Source organism: Hyla sarda, chromosome 10 (assembly GCF_029499605.1).
Source record: "Hyla sarda isolate aHylSar1 chromosome 10, aHylSar1.hap1, whole genome shotgun sequence".
NCBI lineage: Eukaryota > Metazoa > Chordata > Amphibia > Anura > Hylidae > Hyla > Hyla sarda.
In genome coordinates, this window is record NC_079198.1 from 99,749,953 (window position 1) to 99,773,453 (window position 23,501).

The 23,501-nt window shown below is 42.0% G+C and overlaps 1 protein-coding gene across 4 annotated transcripts in view; it reads right to left on the minus strand.

Annotated features, from left to right (window-relative positions):
- Window positions 1-23,501, minus strand: part of PLCH2 (phospholipase C eta 2) — a 768,337-nt gene that overhangs the window by 568,228 nt on the left and 176,608 nt on the right. Inside the window, exon 1 of one of the 4 annotated variants that reach the window (XM_056543368.1) lies at window positions 8,139-8,484. The exons of 2 other annotated variants lie outside the window; for them this stretch is intronic. The gene's annotated coding sequence lies outside the window, so the exon portion shown is untranslated. Of the gene's footprint in view, window positions 1-8,134; window positions 8,485-23,501 lie in introns of those variants that run through there. One more of the 4 variants, XM_056543370.1, reaches the window with a different exon arrangement.

Here is a 23,501-nt window from a genome sequence, read left to right on the forward strand (position 1 = left end):
ACACCCCCTGACTGTATAATTCTGACCGACACCTGATAGTCTCTTCCTTTATTAAAATTAAGTCCCGCCTATCTGACTAGTACTCTGCATTGATGTTAGGATTCGGCAGGCTGGAGGTGGATCCTCTGTGTCAGAGAGGGATTGGCGTGGACCGTACCGGTGGACCGGTTCTAAGTTGCTACTGGTATTCACCAGAGCCCGCAGCAAAGCGGGATGGTCTTGCTGCGGCGGTAGCAACCAGGTCGTATCCACCGGTAACGGCTCAACCTCTCTGACTGCTGAAACAGGCGCGGTACAAAAGGACAAGGCAAGAGCAAGGTCGGACGTGGGAGATGGTCAGGGCAGGCAGCAAGGGTCGTAGTCAGGGGCAACAGCAGAAGATCTGGAACACAGGCTTGGGACATACACTAAACGCTTTCTCTGGCACCAGGCAACAAGATCCGGCAAAGCAGTGAAGAGGAAGTGAGGTTATATGAGCAGGGAGCAGGTGGAGGCTAATTAGACTGATTGGGCCAGGCACCAATCATTGGTGCACTGGCCCTTTAAATCTTAGAGAGCTGGCGCGCGCGCGCCCTAGAGGGGGCCGGGACAGGTAAGTGTCTTGGGATGCGATTCACGAGCGGGCGCGTCCCGCTATGCGAATCGCATCCCCGTCGTGACTGTCAGCGCGTCTGACCGGGGCGCTGCAGAGAGGAGAACGCCACGAGCGGGGAGGAGCAGGGACCCGGAGCGCTCGGCGTAACAATTGGCAGACAAATTATAAACCTTCATATCTCAGGAAAGGAAAGGCTTATCAAGCCACTGTAAAAGAGTGTTAAATCAGGGCACCCTACCATATCTAATAATTGTAAAATCTCAATTTTTGGGGATTGGCCACAGGTCCTTTTTAATGGAGCAAACAAGCAACAAGATTCAGTAAAAAGATATACAGGGAGTGTGTGTAACAATAATTATTGATATCAATAGGCAACAACCAAATATGGTGAACAGAAGGCACAACGGCAAGAGTCATAGAATTACAATAGTTTACCAACTTCTCACTATTTTGCAGTTTGGAATAGTGATGGACACAATATGATGGATATTGCAAATGTAACTCATTGTATTTTGAAAAATTGAAAACATCCTACACTAAGATTAGACACCATGAGATTCCATTTTCACATAACTGTTAATTCTATAGTCTTGAACTGGTAAACCAAAGATAAGAGTTTCAGCTGTTACAAAACTACAACTCCCAGCATGCTCGGAAAGCCAATGGCTGGGAGTTGTAGTTTTGCAACAGTTGGAGTAACCCTGGTTGGAAAAAACACCAGAATTAATTTAAAGTGGTATGCCTTTGGGATCCCACCTATTGAAATGACAATATTCACAAATAGGAGTAGATGAGGAGAGCTGGTAGAGCAGCTCAATCCACTAAATCCTACATGAGAATATGAGAAAATCTCTAATTTACCTTTTTATCCTTCTTATCTGTTCAGTGCTTACTGGATTCCATACATCAGAGAGTAGATGGACCTTCGGCTTCACTGAGAGATCAAGTTACACTGCCAATAGAAGTCTATGGGGATGAAAGGACAGATAGGGGGCAAAGGGTTGAGGGAGATGAATAGGTATTGTAGGGAAAGCGCTAGAAACACAGAGAAACTGCTAGCTTAATGTCTTATCCCATTGCTGGATTCACAGCTTACACTGCATAGCACTGATTCATAATGTCTTCCATGCTGCTGCTGCTTTGCTAAAGGGGACTTAATATAGAGAGATCGAGAGGCAGGGCTTCCTGTTATTTGCTTGCCCTCTCTATGGAAATGATCTCAGCAGCTAGACTACTTAAATTCTAGAAATAAGCTCAAGCCTGTGGAGGGGTAAAACTGGTGAAGAAATGGCGTTACTCTTCATGTTTTCATGGCAGCTTATCCTGAAAAGTCACCTAAAATCATAGTTAATTTTTAAGTTACATTTGAGAAGTGGCTTAAACTCTTAGGCATTTTTATATAAATATTGGATGTCAATATTTGATTTGACCAGCAAAGTGAATCTCTGTTCTGATCTTTTTGTATGAAAAGCATGTGTAACAATTTTAGTCCAAAAGTAATCAAAATATTATAAGGAACCATCCTCTCCACAGAGATCTAACTACAAAGACTGAAATGCCCAATATCACGATAGACACATATCACCGGAAGGGAAAGTACAGGTACGCAGTGCCGTATCAGGTACGAGTACAGGTACGCAGGTACACAGTATCGATAGCATATTTTCTAAAGCCAATGAATTGCAACCTACTTTATCTCCCTGTTGCCTAAGAACTTCCCTTGTTTTCTGCTAGACCTGCGGACTCCTGCATTTATTTGCCTAGCAGCAAGGAACTAATATTTGTGAAGTTCTCCTACCACCACTTGCTTCCGAACCTCACTGCTGGATTTATTGTAAAGAATTGTCTTGCCCCCCCTGGGCAAAGCCTGTGCTTTTGTTTGACTCGGCTGTTCTTCCCGCACCTGCCGTCACTCGGCTAATTACCTGTCTGAGCCGGCTGCCGGTGCTGCTGATCTCCTGTGCTACCGACTTATATGTTTTGTGTTATGACACCCTACCTGGATCTGATACCTTACAGAAATAGATTATTATAAAAGGTGTTAGCTTTTAGTTCCAGGATAGTAGCAATAGCGTGTAAAAATGTGCCATGCACATATTTAACACCCTGTCTCTTGTAAAGAGCCATAAAAGCATGTGTTCTACAGGCACGCAGCAGCAGGTTTCTTTGCAAGGCTCCTAGGAATGTTCCTGTGTGGAGCTAGTGTCCTTATGGCACTTCTATTGCATAAGTCATCTATGCTGCCAGATCTTCATTCAGACACAGGCTGAGAGAATACACCCTGAAACCTGTGTGTATTCAGCAGCAAAGGAATCAAGAGCATAGAGGAGACTAGTAAAGATATACTCCTATCTCCTATACCATCACTCTAATCTATAGGCACTCTACTTTCTATGCTTTATAGAACATAAAGGCTGCTAGATCCTTGAACCTCTTCTTTCCATTTTTTAGGTAGCATTGAAAAGCTTTACCTCTTATTCCTCATGAACAAGGAACAAACCCTAAGCATGTTCTCTATAGCTTCTATAGTATGTAAACCCTTGAATAGAAATGATACCTGGGATCCTGATCAAAATTTTTGTCACTGATGTCCTTGTTTTTTTTTATTTTTTGCTGCAACCAAATAAGTATGGTTGTAGGCAATGTGTTGTAGTACCAAGCATTCTCATAGCCAGCCTCATTAGAAAATTATATTTATTTATTTATTTTTGTTTATTTGATTTCATTTAAAGGACCACTGTTTTGCAAGACTTTTATATATTCCTGTGCCCAGGCCTCAAAAATAAACAAAATAAACTTTAACAAACCTTCCTACTTGTCCCCGTTGGTCCGGCACAGGCCTCACAGTCCGGCCAGAGCTCCTTACATGACAGTGGGCTCAGTCTATCACCGGCTGGGGCGGGACATAGCTGTGGCCGGTGATACACCAACGGCTCTGCAACGTCCCCGTCCTCAGGAAGTTGAATGAGGTTATCACCTCTGAACCGTGAGGCCTGTGCCGGACCACCGGGGCACGTAGGAAGGTATGTTAAAGTTTATTTTGTTTATTTTTGAGGCCCGGGCACAGGAATATATAAAAGTCTTGCACTACAGTGGTCCTTTAATTTAGTTATTGTTTGTTTATTTTATTAAATTTATTTATCATAACACTATTTATAACTCACTAAATATTTATTTATATTTTTGTTTAGTTATATTACTTAATTAATTAATTTTAGTTTATTTAATTTCAATTAATTGAAGGAAAACTGTCACCAAATCCCCCCCCCCCCCCCTGCACTAACCAGAGGTACTGGCTGGTAGTGTGAGGGACGCTGATCAATATGATGCCTACCATGCCCAAATCCATCCAGCCATTCGCCTGATGTCTTCGTTTTTCAAGATATGCAAATCATCTTCTAACTGGCACGGGCGGGGATACTGCTTCATCTGGCACTGTGACGTCATCGCCGCTCGGCTCGCAGCACCGCCTGGCTTATGCATATTCATGCCCTCCCTCCGTATCTCCCTCTCCTCCCCGCTCTGTATGTGTACACCTGGAAGCAGCCTCAGCGCAGTGGAGTCCTGTACCGAGTGGCGAGGAGAGGGAGATACGGAGGGAGGACATGAGTATGCATAAGCCGGGCGGTGCTGTGGGCCGAGCGGTGGTGACGTCACAGTGCCAGATGAAGGCAGCAACCCTGCCCCTGCCAGTGAGAAGAGGATTTGCATATCTTGAAAAATGAAGATATCAGGCAAACGGCTGGACAGATCCGGGCATGGTAGGCATCATATTGATCAGCGTCCCTCACACTACCGGCCAGTACCTCTGGTTAGATTGGGGGGTGGAGGTTTGGTAACAGTTTTCCTTTAAGTTATTTATTTGTTTGTTTATTTTATTTAATGTATTTATCATAACACTATTTATAACTCACTAAATATTTATTTATTTATATTTTTGTTTAGTTATATTAATAAATTAATTTGATTATGTATTCATTACAACTCACTAAATATTTATTTATTTTACCTTCAACTTTCCTCACCTGTTTCCTACCGCACCATTTAAAAAATATAGGAAGATTGGAGTACTATATCATCCATTGACTTCACCGTTCTTACTGCATAAAACTTGCTTTTTTGTCTTACTGTTGTCTTACTTTTGCAGGTGTCCATCCCTACACCAACACATCCACTGTAACACTGCCCCCTTTGGACGCAGACACACTCTCATTCACACATTGACTAAAAATGGACAAGTCACTTCCTCCCACAAGATCCACACGCTCATCTCCCGCTGCTCTGATCATTCAGGTGATTAATGGGCACCTATGTCCTACCTTCTCTCAGTCTAAGGATGGATTCTGAGATGCACTAGGAAAGTGAACTTTGTCCATAGACTCTGTTCATATAAAGCAACCATTCCCAGTGTGCCTCCAGCTGTTGCAGAACTACAACTCCCAATATGCTCGAAGAGCCTTTGGCTGTCCTGGCACGCCGGGAGTTGTAGTTTTGCAAAAGCTAGAGGCACATTGGTTGGGAAACACCGAAATAAAGTACCACAATGACATATACTGCCAAAAAGATAACTGTGCTCTACTATACTGAAGAGATTGTGTTTGTGTATAATAGTATTTTTCAACCGGTTTGCCTCCAGCTGTTGCCAAACTGCAACTCCCTGCATGCCCGGTCAGCCGAAGGCTGTCCGGGCATGCTGGGAGTTGTAATTTTGCAAAGGCTAGAGGCACATCGGTTTGTAAAGACTGATCTATTTGTACCATATAGGTCAACAAATTTTAAGAAGTTGCTGTAAACAGTGCCTACTATTAGACCACCAAAGGCAAACATTTTAGTACGTACCCGGCAGACAGTAATGGATATGCTTAGGAAGGATCTGCGCTTGTCTTGGGGGCTAAATGGCTATGTTGTGAGATTACCATAACACTGTGGCTAGCTTTTTGTGAACTGGTATTTCCTGTTTGACTTATGTTTTTTTTTACTACAAATCCCACAATTCCATTTTCCTCCCTCCTACACATCAGCAACCCCACCCATTGAAACAAAAGACCTGTGGTTTTCAATCAGGGTGCCTACAGCTGTTGCATTAGTTGCAGATTGATCTCTCTCCCACCAAGCGATCGCTCCACCCATTGAAGCAGACAGGCTGCCTGTCATCAGCTGACTAGTGAGTCAGGTCTCGGCCGCATTGCAAGCTGGGAAAAATCTGAGACAACAGTCATTTTGTATGCTGGTAAAAATAAATAGTGGTGTGAAAATCACAGAAAAATTGTGAGAAAACCATCACACACAGGTACAGACACTATATTATGAACTACACTAACTTTACAGCAACTGTAGCATAGTCAAATAAAAAAAATTCCTGGAAGGCCCCTTTAAAATGACTATATTCAATTGTCTCTTTTGATAGAAATGTCGAGGATGGGAATTGGCAACGCAACCTTGAAAATAAAATTTTTGTCTACGCCCGAAGCATTCAATTAATCTTCATTTTCCAATATGGTAACTTTTGCTCCACTCTGTGCCAAACTATTAAAAATAGAAACGGGTTGCCCTATGTGCCCGTCCTTCCCGGCAAAAGATGCTTGTAAAAGGTTCCAGTAACCAAGCTGTATCTGCAACCCAAAAATAAATAAAATATCTTCGATGCACTTTGCATGGAACAGTAGTGACAGCCATCAACAAGAAGACTCCTTATAAAAAGCCATTTATTTCTAATGATCATTAACTCCTTTCTATTGTCTGTGTCGCGGGGAGCGTGCATTAATAATAATGCTGCTTGCTGCTGCTGGTGTGTGGTGCACATGAGAGGATGATTTTTTTATTTTTTTTCGCTTCTGCTGGTGCTGCATAAATATAAGTGAAGGCATTTTTTTCTTTTTAACTTATTAGGTGCCGAGAAGTCATTACAAGGGAGAATTCGGAGACACCGGTTTGGATGCTTCCAGCGCTTGCCATAGATTCGTAGAGCTTAACTATGTCACAAGCTATCAGCCTCCCCGCCGTGTGAAGCAGGGACTGGAGCCTTGGCATCGTGTCCTCTGACTGACACTGACAAAAAAAAAAGTGAGCATCTAGTGAGCAGGGAGAGTGCTGAAGGCTGAAGCATCTCCTGGACCTGCCGGAGTCACATTGCCATAGCTACACGTCTAAAGGTTTGCTGATTTGTTTGCATTTTACGAACATGAATGGGTCAAGTTAGTGGTCTTAAAAGGAGTAAAGTTTACCTGTGAGGAGCCAACCATCGCCTATATAGATGTAGGCAGCTGACTCTTGAAGAATAATGTCATCCTGGTACAGTGTTTCCCAACCAGGGTGCCTCCAGCTGTTGCAAAATTACAACTCCTAGCATGCCCGGACAGCCAAAGGCTGTCCGGGCGTGCCAGGAGTTGTAGTTTTGCAACAGCTGGAGGCACCCTGGTTGGGAAACACTGTTCTAATATATGGTAAAGATGCAGCAAACACCTTCTCCACATTTTGAAATACTTACATAAAGTCAGGTGTCTACTAAGTTATATCAGGAAAGATAACAAAAATAGCCTATATATATATATATATATATATATATATATATATATATATATATACACACGCCACATGTGTAAAAGGTTTGTCTGCAGTCCTGTGTAAAACCACAGGTAAATAGAAAATACCAAAATTAAACGTAGTAAAGCAGAAGTTCTTTGTAAAACCACAGGTAAATGAATTATCATGATATAACGTAGTAAAGCTGCAGTCCTGTGTAAAACTACAGGAAAATAGGTTATCATGATACAATGTAGTAAAACTGCAGTCCTGTGTATAACCACAGGTAAATAGGTTATCATGATACAATGTAGTAAAGCTGCAGTCCTGTGTAAAACCACAGGTAAATCGATTATATCATGATATAACATAGCAAAGCTGCAATCCTGTGTAAAACCACAGGTAAATAGGTTATCATGATACAATGTTGCAAAGCAGCAGTCCTGTGTAAAACCACAGGTAAATAGGTTATCATGATACAACATAGTAAAACTGCAGTCCTGCGTAAAACCACAAGTAAATAGGCTATCATGATACAACGTAGTAAAGCTGCAGTCCTGTGTAAAAGCACAGGTAAATCGATTATATCATGATGTAACGTAGCAAAGCTGCAGTCCTGTGTAAAAAATTATATCACAATATAACGTAAGACTCATGAGAAAACGTAAGGCTCGTGATATCACGTAAGGCAAAACCAACTTTGCGGAATCTGACAAACTCAGCTTTGCTACATCTGGAAACGTTACGAGAATTGACTGTACCCAAAGTAAAGCTATAGATTGTTGCAGTATTGACTTTTCTTTTTTTTTTCTTTTAGGTCTGGTTGACTTTTTGTGCCCTAAATTGGCTAAAAGCTATAAAACAGTAGAGGTAACATTGACATGGCATTGAGAAGACTGAGCAGTGTATTTGGTTACAGGTAACGGAGCAGTGAGGACAGGTGGTAGAGGGACACCATTAAAGGAGCAGAAAGGACGATATAAAAGAAACATTCAAAGTCATGAAAATAAAGACTACCTACTGTGCTTCTGTGGTAGGCTTCCCAAATCCATTTTCTGGTGTAGACAGAAGAGCTGCTTGTGTTAGGATGTAAATTCTCCCATCATTGTCCTCTTCTTTGCGCTGCCTCTGTCTCTCTCCCTCTCTCTCTCTCTCTCTCTGCTTTTCTCAGCAAGTGGAGGATCTCATGTGCAATTGTCTGTTTCTATGGGAAGCTAGTTTGAATTTTATCCACTGATTCGAGCAGCCACTAAGGATTCGCCTTCTATGCCCTGTGTCCTGTCAATGTGCTCTCCTGTGCCACTGAGTACATAAGGAGGGAGGAGGGCTATTTACATCGCTCTTTTCCTATGGTGCCAGAAGGTTGGTTCCCTCACAATTTAATTATTATCAACACTTAGCTGTCAGGTGCTGCAGTATTTAAAGAGATGAGCATAAGGTGGAAGATCACTGTGATTGGACCATGCAACCTTTCCATGTCTGCCTGACACCCCTGAACCTGAAGTGATGAACACCTTGCAGGGTTCTGCTGGGGGGTTACAAGAATAAATGCCTTTATGGATACATTTCAATTCAATGTCTGGGGTGTATTGACCAGTGCACAAAGGTTGGGGGCATTCTCCCGAATGACCAGTGCACAAAGGTTAAGAGTACTCTCTTATGCAATATCCAGTGCACAAAGATTAGGAGCACTCTCCTATTGAATGATCAGTTCACAAATGCTGGGAGCACTCTCCTATAAAACGACCAGTGCACAAAGGTTGGGAGCACTTTCCTATACAATGTCAAGTGCACAAAGGTTGGGAGCACTTTCCTATACAATGTCAAGTGCACAAAGGTTGGGAGCACTCTCCTATGGAATGTACAGTGCACAAAGGTTGGGAGCACTTTATTATACAATGTCAAGTGCACAAAGGTTGGGAGAACTCTCCTATGGAATGTACAGTGCACAAAGATTGGGAGCACTTCCCAATACAATGTCAAGTGCACAAAGGTTGGGAGCACTCTCTTATGGAATGTACAGTGCACAAAGGTTGAGAGTACTCTCCTATGGGATGTACAGTGCACAAAGGTTGGGAGCACTCTCCTATGGAATGTACAGTGCACAAAGGTTGGAAGCACTCTCCTATGGAATGTACAGTGCACAAAGGTTAGGAGCACTCTCCTACTGAATGACCAGTGCACAAATGTTGGGAGCACTCTCCTATACTAAGTCCAGTGCACAAACGTTAGGAGCACTCTTCTACTGAATCACCAGTGCACAACTGCTGGGAGCACTCTCCTACTGAATGTCCAGTGCACAAATGTTGGGAGCACTCTCCTGCTGAATGACCAGTGCACAAATGTTGGGGTATGACTAAGAGCGCGTACAGCGCTTGAAATGCGTTACTTGTATTCTCCTTGTCCTATGGATTAAAATCATTTTATCTGCACCGAGCTGGATCCATCTCTCTTTGCTCTACAAATGTTGGGAGCACTCTCCTATACTGAGTCCAGTGCACAAAGGTTAGGAGCACTCTTCTACTGAATCACCAGTGCACAAATGCTGGGAGCACTCTCCTACTGAATCACCAGTGCACAACTTCTGGGAGCACTCTCCTACTGAATGTCCAGTGCACAAATGTTAGGAGCACTCTCCTGCTGAATGACCAGTGCACAAATGTTGGGAGCACTCTCCTATACTGAGTCCAGTGCACAAAGGTTAGGAGCACTCTTCTACTGAATCACCAGTGCACAAATGCTGGGATCACTCTCCTACTGAATCACCAGTGCACAAATGCTGGGAGAACTCTCCTACTGAATGTCCAGTGCATCAATGTTGGGAGCACTCTCCTGCTGAATGACCAGTGCACAAATGTTGGGAGCACTCTCCTATACTGAGTCCAGTGCACAAAGGTTAGGAGCACTCTCCTACTGAATCACCAGTGCACAACTGCTGGGAGCACTCTCCTACTGAATGTCCAGTGCACCAATGTTGGGAGCACTCTCCTGCTGAATGACCAGTGCACAAATGTTGGGAGCACTCTCCTATACTGAGTCCAGTGCACAAAGGTTAGGAGCACTCTCCTACTGAATCACCAGTGCACAACTGCTGGGAGCACTCTCCTACTGAATGTCCAGTGCACCAATGTTGGGAGCACTCTCCTGCTGAATGACCAGTGCACAAATGTTGGGAGCACTCTCCTATACTGAGTCCAGTGCACAAAGGTTAGAAGCACTCTTCTACTGATTGACCAGTGCACAAATGTTAGGAGCACTCTCCTCCTGAATGACCAGTTCACAAACATTGGGAGCAGTCTCCTACTGATTGGCCAGTGCACACATTTTGGGAGCACTCTCCAATGCAATAGCCAGTGCAAGAAAGCTGGAAAGCACTTTCTTATAAAATTTCCAGTGAACAAAGACTGGGAGCATCCTCCTGTGTGCAATGTCCAGTGCACAAAGATTGGAAGCACTCTCCTATCTAGTGCATATATTATGTGTTGCAATAACTTAAACATTGAGGGGAAAAACAATAGGTGAGAGAAAGCACATGCTGAAACAGAGGATTAAATACAACAGTCATGTGTCATGTTAACAACTAATTATCTGTATACGGGAGCCTCGGTAATCACCATGGAAACAGACGCATCACTGTTTCCCATCACTTCCAAAGTGCATACATTTGATTCTAAGTTCTATATCCTCAGCACAAAATGCAGCATAGAAAGGTAGAGGGGCTGCCTGGGGCTTACCCAGAATAGAATTACAAGACAAGTAGAGAAGAATAAGCTTTTGCTTATCATCTGGAGTTGGGGGACGGTATTAACAGCTGCTTATGTGTATTGACAGATGTATAGAATTTAATGACCATATATAGCATTGGCCGTAATACTATAATCTTCCATTTCCTCGAAATAAAACCTTTTGCTGCAATGGATTTTTAATAAAAATCAATACAAAGAAAACTTGGGTCACACTAAGCTCCCTGGTGAATATATGATGCTACGATGACTTCCAAGCATGTGCCAGCGTTGTCAGCTGCGAATATAACAGTGCGTTTTGTGTTCTTCACTTACTCATGACCTACATTCAAGGTCTTAAGTCTAATACGGAATTCCAAGGATTGGCAACCACTAGTCCTCCAGATGTTGATGTGCTGCATATCCTAGGCCAGTGGTCTTCAACCTGCAGACCTCCAGATGTTTCAAAAAGACCACTGTCCTAGGCTACCTCTATGGCACGGAAGCTCTTAAAAGAATGCAAATTCACAATGAGGATAATTTATGAATGTAAAACATAACGTGCAGTCACTGAATAAATGTACCGTATTTTTTGCCCTATAGGATGCACCGGCATATAAGACGCACCCAATTTTAAAGGTGCAAAATCTAGGGAAAAAAAAGATTCTGCACCCAACAGTGATCTTCAACCTGCGGACCTCCAGATGTTGCAAAACTACAACTCCCAGCATGCTGGGAGTTGTAGTTTTGCAACATCTGGAGGTCCGCAGGTTAAAGACCACTGGATAGGAGGTAATACTCATGTGTCCCCGCCGCTCCGGACCCGTCACCGCTGACCTGGATGTCGCTCCATCGCTGTCGCCACGTCCCCGTGGTGTCCCCGACGCTCCAGACGTCTTCTTCCCCGGGATCCATGCTCTCCGTCGCCGTCATCACGTCGCTACGCACGCCGCTCCTATTGGATGACGGGACGGTGTGCGTGACGACGTGATGACGTCGAAGGAGAGCACCGGCCATGCAGGGGATCCCGGCACGGAGCAGACACTGAGGAGGCAGGTAAGGTCCCTCCCGGTGTCCTGTAAGCTGTTCGGGACGCCGCGATTTCACCACGGCGGTCCCGAACAGCCCAACTGAGCAGCCGGGTTACTGTCACTTTCGCTTCAGACGCAGCAGTCAGCTTTGATCGCCGCTTCTGAAGGGTTAATACAGGGCATCACCGCGACCATTGATGGCCGCAGGGACCGACCCGATAGGTGTGTATTCGCCGTATAAGACGCACCAACTCCCCCCCCCCCCCCCCCGGGGAAGAAAAAGTGCGTCTTATACGGCGAAAAAGAACTAGTCATATTGTGCATGCACAAAGGTGAAAGTCCACATGATGCCCAAGCTATTCTATGTCCATATAGCTGGGGTTATTATCATGTGTATAAGGTGTTTACTATTTCATACAGCAAGTGCCAGTGATAATGTGTAGCTGGTTACTATGGGCATTCATTGTATAAATGGAAAGGTGGAGCTGACCTCATTTAAGTGTCTGCGCTATAATAAAGAAGGAGCAGGGAAAGGATTATGTCTGGTCTATATTTAAACTGTACGGTACATGTACTTTCTGTTATCTTTTTAAGAAGCTGTCACATGTATATACATAAGAATTTGCACTATTACAGACTGTCCTATATCTTGCATATGGCATTTTTTTTTTTATCGGTTTTCCCTATTGCAGGTTACATCTTAAATTTTTTACTTGTCCCTGAGAATGTAGGTGAAGGATAGAAGACTAGCCTTTATGATGGTTATCATACACAGAGCACACACAGAAGAGGGGGTCCTGCCCCCCTGTATCTCTATAACACACTCTCAGAAACAGCAGCAGCAGCATGGAGACATTATAGAGCAGAACTGAGCATTGTAAGCCATTTTGGGTGACCAATGTGAGTTTTATTTTAAGTTTTTAAAATGTTTAAAACATGTTTTTTTGTTTTTTTTTACATGCTAGTTAATTTTTCAGGTATACAAAGGGTGATGTTTGCTCTTGCAAATGCGCCATAATTTAGGCATAATTTGCACCACAAATCTGATCTATATGACTTACTACCGTATATTATACATTTTTAGTGTGATTTAAACTTTTTTTAATGTGTTTTGTACACTTTTTAGATACATGAATTTCTCATTAAAGGGGGCATGGCTTGTTATCAAAGGGGAGTGGCTTTATCGGAAGAGGCATGGTCTAGGTATAATGTCATGCACCAAAAATTCACTCCAATTTTGGTACACAACTTCTGGCATAAAGTAGGCCAATTTTTATAAAATAACATTTACAGTTGAGCTCTATGGAGCAGATTCAGTAAATCTGGCATTTCATACAATGGTCTATAGCTAAACATTGTTGAACTACACATTTTTAATTTTTTTAAACAGACACCTGTGGCTGTGTGTGGGGTACAATTCATGCCAGTTTCTGTGGTAAATTATAATAGATCCATGGGGACATCAATCTATCATCTATCTATCTATCAATTATCTATCTATCTATCAATCAATTATCTATCTATCTATCTACCAATAATCTAACACTCAATCTATTTATATCTGTAGCAGGCAGTTGCGGAGTGCTCCATATTTCACATACTGTGTTCACTTTGGCGCTGTTTTAGAGCAAAGTACCTAAGTTTATTATATTGTCATGTGATAAATCGCATGATACAGAAAAATATACATTATATAAAATTTCATCATCAAAGCATAAACATAGGGAAAAGTCTGCTCACCTACTCAAACATGCAAAATCACGATTCCCCTCTGGCCCAGGTGCTGTCAGGGCGTTGAGGCCACAAACAAGGTAGGTAGGAAACAAAACTTCACTCGCTGAAGAGTATAGGATCCTCAGCACTTCTGGACACCAGTATATGTAAAATACATAAGCTTTATTTATTTCTTCATTAAAAAATAGTAGGGGTACAAAAAATGGGTGAAATTTAGACCAACGTGTTTTGGCAAACAAAAGTATTTTTCAAGATCCTCCGAGGTGTAACACTCAGATTTCAGAAGACAGAACCCCGGTGGATGTGGATCCACTGGACCTGTGTGGCAGATGACTCAGACCGTACCAGGGAGCGGAGTCAAAGGTGCCGCTGGTTTTCACCAGAGCCCGCCGCAAAGCGGCAGGCGGCACCCAGGTCGCTACCCCTGGCACGGCTCGACCACACAGGCGGCTGAGGAGATGCAAGGCACAGGAGGGATAAGGCAGCTCATAGACTGGATAGCAGAAGGTCAGGGCAGGCGGCACAGTAGCATAATCAGGACGTAGCAGGAGTTCAGTAAGCAGGCGGCAGAGGAGCAAAGTCAAAGTCACAAAGCAAGGGATCAGATACATGGCAAGGCAATACGGAGGAATGCTTTCTCTAAGTCACAAGGCAACAAAGATCCAGCAGAGGAGTGAGGAAAATGGAGGAATTTATTAATGAGCCACAGGTGAACTACACTAATGAGCGTACTGGCCCTTTAAATATTAAAGCTCTGGCGCATGTGCACCCTTGGGGATGGGGACACACGCACTGGAGCAGAGAGGCAGAGGTGGAGGCAGGAGAAACACCCGGAGAGTGACGGACTGGGGCTCGCATGTGGGTGCGTCCAGCGATGCGAGTCCCTGCCCCGTCGGCAGCAGCAGGTAAGGGGACCATGCGCTCACTAGTGTTGCTCGCGAATATTCGCAATTCGAATATTATTCGCGAATATCGCATATTCGCGAATTCGCGAATTTCGCGAATATAGCGCTATATATTCGTAATTACGAATATTGTTTTTTTTTTTTTTTTTTTTCCTTCACAGTACACATCACAGTGATCACCCCTCTCTGCTTCCAGCTCGTGTGGTGTAAAGAAGACTCCAATACTACTGTGTAGTGTTGCTCGCGAATATTCGCAATTCGAATATTATTCGCGAATATCGCATATTCGCGAATTCGCGAATTTCGCGAATATAGCGCTATATATTCGTAATTACGAATATTGTTTTTTTTTTTTTTTTTTTTCCTTCACAGTACACATCACAGTGATCACCCCTCTCTGCTTCCAGCTCGTGTGGTGTAAAGAAGACTCCAATACTACTGTGTGAGACTGGCGTGCGGAAATTCGCATATGCGAATATTAACATATGCTAATTTTCGCATGCGCGAAAATAAAACGAGAATATAACGAATATGCGAATATTCGCGAATATATGACGAATATTCGACCGTATATTCGCGAATATTCGCGAATTCGAATATGGCCTATGCCGCTCAACACTAGCGCTCACGGCCAGCGTGTGTGGCTGGAGTGCATTACGTAACACGAGGCTTTTGTTTGTATGCTTGGAAATACTGTAATGTAAACGTTGCCTTACTCTTTAGCGCTGCCTCCAGGCCCCTTTTGATCTCTTTTATTGAGTTCACCATGACCACTTCCTCCGGCAGAGAGTTCCATACTTTCACTGCTCTTACAGTAAAGAATCCCAGTCTGGTGTAGGATTTTTTTTCAAAGATGTATAGGATGCCTCCTTGTTATAGATAAAATTAATAAAAATTACGCTGTGAAAAAGTTTCCCAAACCATGTATTTTGGTCACACATTGACGGAAGCCACAATATTTATGGAACATAACGTCTAATGGTGAATAAAGCAACAAGTGTTTTACATGAAGAAATGATTCTCTCAAGTAGCTACTAGTGTTGCTCGCGAATATTCGCAATTCGAATATTATTCGCGAATATCACATATTCGCGAATTCGCGAATTTCGCGAATATAGCGCTATATATTCGTAATTACGAATATTCGTTTTTTTTTTTTTTTTTTTTTCACAGTACACATCACAGTGATCATCCCTCTCTGCTTCCAGCTTGTGTGGTGTAAAGAAGGCTCTAATACTACTGTGTGAGACTGGCGGGCGAGTTTTCGCATATGCGAACATTTGCATGTGCTAATTTGCTCATATGCGAATTATCACATCTGTAAATATTCGCATACGCGAATGTTTTCGCACTTGCGAAAATAAAATGCAAATATTCGCGAATATGCGAATATACGCGAATATATGGCGCATATTCGTCCATATATTCGCGAATATTCGCGAATTCGAATATGGCCTATGCCGCTCAACACTAGTAGCTACATCTTTCTGATTTCTGTCATACTGATCAATACATTGTTCTTTACACAGTATGGGGTCCGCCGATGTAAGAGTACGCACAGATTAAAGGTAATTAAACATAAGCTACGTCTGAAGAATCATTTCATGCCAATTGCACACTGTTAACATATATAATCAGATGTTAAATTAGTATTTATACGTGTATTACAGCGACAGAAACAAATAAACATGAAGAAGATGATAACACGGCCTTCAGGGAATAGTAAAGGGCCTTGGAGGACGTGTAATTAGCTTTAAATGCACAGTCCTTCTATTGATGTGTTTTGTACACAGTACTAGACCTTTAACAAGGGCACATAGGTTTATGACCTTAAACAACTCAATACATAAATAGAAAGAATATCATATTTTAGACAAATAGATGTGATCCTCTCAAGTATTGAATTGCCATCAAGAAGAATGCCAGGTATTGTTTTGAGAAAAATCTCTGCGTGTGGAGTGAACAAGTTATTATTTTTGTTCTTTAAATGTTCTGAGTTTTATAAATGTTTGTCAGTAACTAATATTTATATTTACTGAAATGAAGAAATTGTCATATGTAGCCTTATTGTCACTTTGACCACTTATCCACTAGACCACTCAAAACAATGTGGAGGAGTGTAAATAATAACTAGTGAACTGAAAGGGACTAAAGGGCTACTCTAGCATCCTCAAATACCTCCTTAAAACTTAGCTTTTATAATCTTTAAATAAAATATATACAAAAGTAATAGGTGCCTCACGTGTGAGACATTAATACTGCACTACACATCATGCTACTGTACTAGACCTGGCTGGGAGACACTAAACTGTATGCTATGGTCTGGATTATAATATAGACTCCATATTCCTTTTTGAAATGACAAATTGAAGCCCTGCCTACATGTTTTGTTTCAGGAACGTCATTGGGGACTAAGACTACTGACATCCAAAATGGTGGGTGTGACCTTTTAGGCTATCTACAACCTGTCCTCTTCATACATCTCTGACCTGATCTCCCTATACTGCCCCGCACGTAATCTCTGATCATCTCAAGACGTCCGCCTATGCTCCCCCCCTTGTCTGCACTTCACAAGACCATCTCCAAGACTTCTCCCGAGCTTTCCCCATACACTGGAACTCGCTTCCCCGGCACATCCAGCTCTCATGCACCATCAAGACCTTCAAAAGCAACCTGAAGACCCATCTATTCAAGCAAGCCTATGACCATTAATAATCCACCACTAATGGCTACTTTACGACCTGCCCACAGATGACTTGCTGTCCCCTCAATTACTGTTTCCTTCCCCTTTCCTTGTAGATTGTGACCCCTTGTGTACAGGGCCCTCTCCCCCTCTGTCAGCCGGCAAGTTACTCTGTGTAATGCTCAATGGTCCCTTGTTAGTGTTATATACTGTTACCTTTATCAAATGTTAAGTGCCCTGGGGCCAAGGGTCCGATATAAATAATAATAATATCTTCTGTTAGTGACCTTATATTGGTCGGCCACTAGAAGTTGTCCATTCAAGCAGCGTATAAAAAAATCACATCAGATCAAAAATTCCAAGTTGTATTCTCATTCCGAAAAATGAGTTTCAGTCTAGTATTGTTTGATAGTACAGTGGCATCATGTGTGTAGCGCAGTATTATCATCTCATTATTATTACTTTTGGATATCTATTTATTAAAACATAATCAACGCTACATTTTAAGGTGGTATTTGAGGGTTCTATTGCGACCCTTTTGGACATTTCAGTTCAGCACTTAACCACTATTCACAGGATAGGGGACACTGTGTGATCGGGTATGTGGGAATGGGTGCGCATACTTGACCCTTTCACTGTCTGTGAAAGTATTGAAAATAGCAAAGTGCTGTACTCAGCTATCTTCTAAACTCCCATTGACAACTAAAAGAGTGGCAGTCAAGTATGCACACAGCAGATCCAGATGAGAGCTTTATAAGTCCTGTTCTTGAGATGGTGTGAAGACCCCAGCTGTCAAACACGCGCACCATTATACACTTATCCTCAATCCTGTGCATTCGAAATAAGGTTTATGAAGGCAAAGCACCTTTAGAGCATCAGTTTACAACCTCCCCTTACCACCGGGGCCAAAAAAACAGTAAAACACTTTACTAGAGCATGCAGCATCTCTGTGTCTCTATCTCTCACTGTACCTCCTCTTTCCTCCTCATCCCCCTACTTTTACTATAGACTAATCTATAGGTAGAATGTAACTCATCCCTCCTGAGCTTATATTACTTTTCATCTCTTAAGAGTTTTAGCAGTGAATTGGAAATGAATGATCAGCGCAGGAGGCAAGAGAGACAAGATGCGGAGAACTATTGGAGACAAAATCATTTTTCTCAGATAAGATACACAGCTTCCTGTATTTGCTATTGATTGTTTGCACTATTGATTTATGCAAAGTTTGTTTAAAAGATTGTTTCCATTTAAATGATACAGTAAAATCACTACAGAAGAAAGTGCTGGCAGGACCGTGCCTAGATATTTCCAAGTACAGTGTCTAAAAAGTTAGCTTACATAATGAAACAAAAGCCCTATAAGGCTAAGTTCACTATAGTACTTTGGTCAGTATTTTAAGCAAAAACCAAAAGTTGAACAGATACAGTACAAATAAAAACTATATGTCAGGACCTATAGGGTTAAAAGGTTCTGACAGGTTCTTTGTTGTTTTTTGTTGCTGGGTTACGCCAGACTGTCTGGACTGGTCAGCTGACCTTGATTGGAGCACCTGTTCTGGCTCCATATAAGCTGGCAGTCTACTCTGTACTTGCTATAGAGCTCAGTTTGTACTCTAGCTATCTGTATTTGTTATATCTGGCTTTTTGAACCTTTGGCTCCTCACTTTGACTATTCTCCCTGGTATTAGCGATTTTGTACTGTGACATCTCCTGGCTTCAGACGCAGATAGCTGACATTGGACTTATTGTGTGAGTGTTTAGTCTTTCTTTGTTAGTCTGTCTGTTATCCTACTGCCCCCGGACCTAGTCTGTGTCATTGTAGTTTATTATTTTGACAATAACATTTTAAAACCGCAGCATGTCAGTTTTTGTAGCAGATATGCTGCAGATTTTTTTGCAGTCCAAGAAAGCAAGTCCTAGTCAGTAGAAGAATCTGCAATAGAATGTTACTGTTGTGGAGTTTTGCAGTGAAAGTCCTGCAGATCTGCAGCAAAAGCCATAACTGTAATTTTTTCAACACATAGGTGGGAATTTATCATTCCCTGCACCAGCATAGATTGGCAAAATTCTTAAAATTTTTGTTTAAACTCAATCTTTGTTCACCAAAACCTGTGTTTTCATGATGTCAGTGTAACCCCCTGGGATCACTGTTATGTTATTACCCTGCAATTACATTTAGTGTCCAGGAGATGGCAGATTGCACAGGCAAATAAACTGAGCAGTGAGTTGAGCTGGGGAAGAAGATACCTGTGCTGTACATGTGCTGGTGGCCATCTTGGATTCTTGCAGTTCAGCAAAGAGTAGAAAGAGAGGACACAAAGCAAACAACCTGTCAGGATCTGGTCCCCTGGGTGCTGCAGCAGCTCCGAGGAATCTGCCTGCAAGTTGACTAGATCCAGAGCTTGTTGCAGAAAATAATTTATAATTCCCTGCATCAGCATAGAGTGGCAAAAATGTGCAAACTTCTTGTGCAGTCTTTATTTCTGTGCCCCAAAATCAGTGTAACCCCCTGGGATTATTGTTGTGTTATTACCCTGCAATTACATAAAGTCTCCAGTAGATGGCAGACTGCACTAGTAAGTGAACTGAGCAGTGCAAAGCTGGGAATATATCATTCCCTGCTCCAGCATAGAGTAGCAAAATTGTGCAAAATGTTTATGCTGAAGAAACAAATGTTTCTCTCCAAATTACCCTTATAATAAATGCCATGTAACACCCAGCTTTTCAGCTTTTCTCTGTAAACAAATACAGATCTATCTTGGAGTACTTCATCAATAGGTCACTGCTGCAAAAAAAAATCCAATATTATTTCTACAAAAATACTCCAAATAAAAATCCCAGCCCCCCTTTATGTATCAATAGTCTCCAGTGATCAATGTTTTAGTGTTGGTTATGATAAAAGCGGAGGAGCAGCATGTGCACTCGATGTCCCTGTTATCTCTCTTCTGCAATCTCCAAGCCCTTGTCGTATTTATGCTAGCGTAGCTTAGAGGTTTTTGGCCAGATAAGTCGGGATTGGTTGCTATGGTAGAGAATTGGGAGTCAGGGGATTTGGGTTCAAGATTGTTTTTTTTGTAACCTTAGCCTTCAAATTAGATTTTTAGGTTGGAGTTTCAACCATCTGAACATTCTTGTTACCTCGACACAGAAACTTATAGTGTTAGCGCCTTAGATATAAAGCAGTAAAATCAATACTAAAAAAATAATAGCGCAATGAAAGGTAAAAATAATTGCTCTCCTGGTACGTTTAGGGGAATGAAAGATTTCAGATGCTTCCCAAAGGAAGGAGAAGTAATGCAGGTGAGTTATATATATTATGCAGGAGGGAAGCGTCAAGGTAAGCTCTTGATCATCCTGGTGACTACGCGGCCGTGCTCACAATCCGAGAAACTGGTGCAAATTTGCTGAGGGATAATTAAAACCATTTATGAAGCTAGAGATGCAAATGAGAAAGGCTGCGAGATTCTCTGTCACAAAGCAGATCTGCATATAATAGTTTCCTGGCGATCCACAGGGAGAGATCCAGAGAACATATTAGGATTGACACAAGTGATCTTTGAAGGGAATTACTAATGGAATTTGTGCCTCTTCTACCTGCCGTATGTACAGGGGGTTTGTATTAAGAGCGCTTTATTACTTATTACATTAGGGTTTAATTAAACCAATAAACTATTATACCAGGACCTGCGTAGCTAATAAACATACACAAGGCATACCAGGTAACGGCAATGGCGTCTCGTTTTCCCGTTCTTGCACTTACGTTTTTTCCTCCTTACCTTTTAAAAATCATAACCCTTTAAATTTTGCACCTAAAAATCCATGGCTTATTTTTTGCGCCACCAATTCTCCTTTATAATGACATCAGTCATTTTACCCAAAAATCTATGGCGAAACCAAAATAAAAATCATTATGTGAGAAAATTGAGGAAAAAACACAGTTTTGCAACTTTTGGGGGCTTCCGTTTCTTCTCAGTAATTTTTTTCAGTAAAAATGACACATTATCTTTATTCTGTAGGTCCATACGATTAAAACGATACCCTACTTATATAGGTTTGATTTTGTCTTACTTCTGGAAAAAATCATTACCTCATGCACGAAAATGAAAACATTTAAAATTGTCACATTCTGACCCCTATAACTTTTTAATTTTTCAGCATAATGGGCGGTATTAGGGTAAATTTTTTGCGATGTGATCTGAAGTTTTTATCGGTAACAATTTTGTTTTGATCGGACTTTTTGATCATTTTTTATTCATTTTTTAACAGTATAAAAAGTGATCAAAAATACGCAATTTTGAACTTTGGAATTTTTTTGCGTGTACACCATTGACCGTGCGGTTTAATTAATGATATATTTTTATAGTTCAGACATTTACGCACGCGGCGATACCACATATGTTTATTTTTATCTACACAGTTGTTTTTTTATGGGAAAAGGGGGGTGATTCAAACTTTTATTAGGTGAGGGGTTAAATCATCTTTTTTCACTTATTTTTTTTTTTCTTTTCACTTTTTTTGTAATGGCAGCCATGAAGGTGGTGTAAACAGAGCCTAAGGTTGTATTACTCCTGCCCAACACAAGTACTGATCTCCTAGATCGGTGCTAGTTTACAGAGTCTATTACATGGCTTGGATTGTGAGGGCAGGGCCGCCTAACTATTACTGGTTCATTTATCCAGCCCTTTACAGTGATCCCTCAACTTACAATGGCCTCAACATACAATAGTTTCAACATATAACAGTCTTTTCTGGACCATTGTAACTTGAAACCAGACTCAACATACAATGCTACGGACAGTCCAGATCTGTGAAACATATCAATGGCCGGAAGAACTGACCAATCAGAATGGGCATTTCACTGAAAAAAACCCTGTTTTACTGAAGTGCATGCACTGACTGGTGTCTGGTAGCGCCCCCTACAGTACAGTGAGGTATTACATGTTCTGTACACTTTACCTGTTCCAGGGTTACCTGCAACTTTGGACACCAGGTGGGGGCGGCTCCATGTTACTTTTTTAGGACACTGTATACTGTACAGGACCCTGAAGAAGCTCCTGTCCTCTACATAGACCAGTGTTTCCCAAGCAGGGTGCCCCCAGCTGTTGCAAAACTACAACTCCCAGCATGCCCGGACAGCCTTTGGCTGTCCGGGCATGATGGGAGTTGTAGTTTTGCAACAGCTGGAGGCTCCCTGCTTGGGAAACACTGACATAGACAGTGATTTACAGCTCCCAGAAGATCTTTATTACTTTTATATGTAAGGATTTGCTTTATCTCTATTAGTTATCTACTTATTTTTCTTTAATTCTCACTTTTTCCTATTTTTGGATGACATTTTGGAGGCCTCAGAACCAATTACCAGGTTTCCATAGAGTTCTGGTCTCAACATACAATGGTTTCAACTTACAATGGTCGTCCTGGAACCAATTAATATTGTAACTTGAGGGACCACTGTACTATCATTTGTCAGCTGAACATCTCCTATTACACAGAGAGATGTGCAGTTGATGTATGAGGATTTTTTATTTTTATTTTTTAAACATAAAAATAAGTTCATCGGCTGATTGCCAGGCACATTAATTGCACAGCTTGATTTTCAGTCTATTTGGCCAATAATCACACTAGAGCCCTGAGGTATATGGTTAAGTCAATAGGAGATCCTATCTAAGACTAAGACAAATTTCCTCACTGAATTCCATCAGCGGATCCGTGCCGCCCAAAATCGTGATTAATATAGCACAGTATTTGGTGCGCAAATCAAAGTCCTACTGGCTAATGGGCTTTTTCGGGCAGATTGCTCCTAAATAACATGATCATTTTATTGTCAGAATTCTGATTCGCAACAGAAGTTCCGCTATAAACTTCAGTAGTGTGCACTGAGCAGCAGAATTCCATTAAGGGGGCATTCATATAACTTTTTGGGGTTTTCAGTCTGGCAAAACCGGATACGAAAAAATGAGCTGACGAGCTTCACTAACTGACTCCGTCCGGCTGATCCAAATGAATAGGGTGCAGCACGGGTCTGATAGGAATACGGCAGAAGCTGGTTATCCAATTCTCCCACTCGATCCAGCTGCCATATCTCCAAAACGTGATGTAAATGAGCTCTAAGATCAATGGGATTCTGCAAAAGGATTTCGCCTGGAATTGGTTCCTTCATTCGGGACTCACTTTGCTGCCCCAGCCATTTAATACCCTGGACAAGGCAAGGTTGTTGGTATCCGATGCACATACAAACCAGCCCCACCCCCCAAGCTATATACCCAAGCAAGCCTACTTCTATCTTCTATAGTTAAAGGGGTACTCCGCC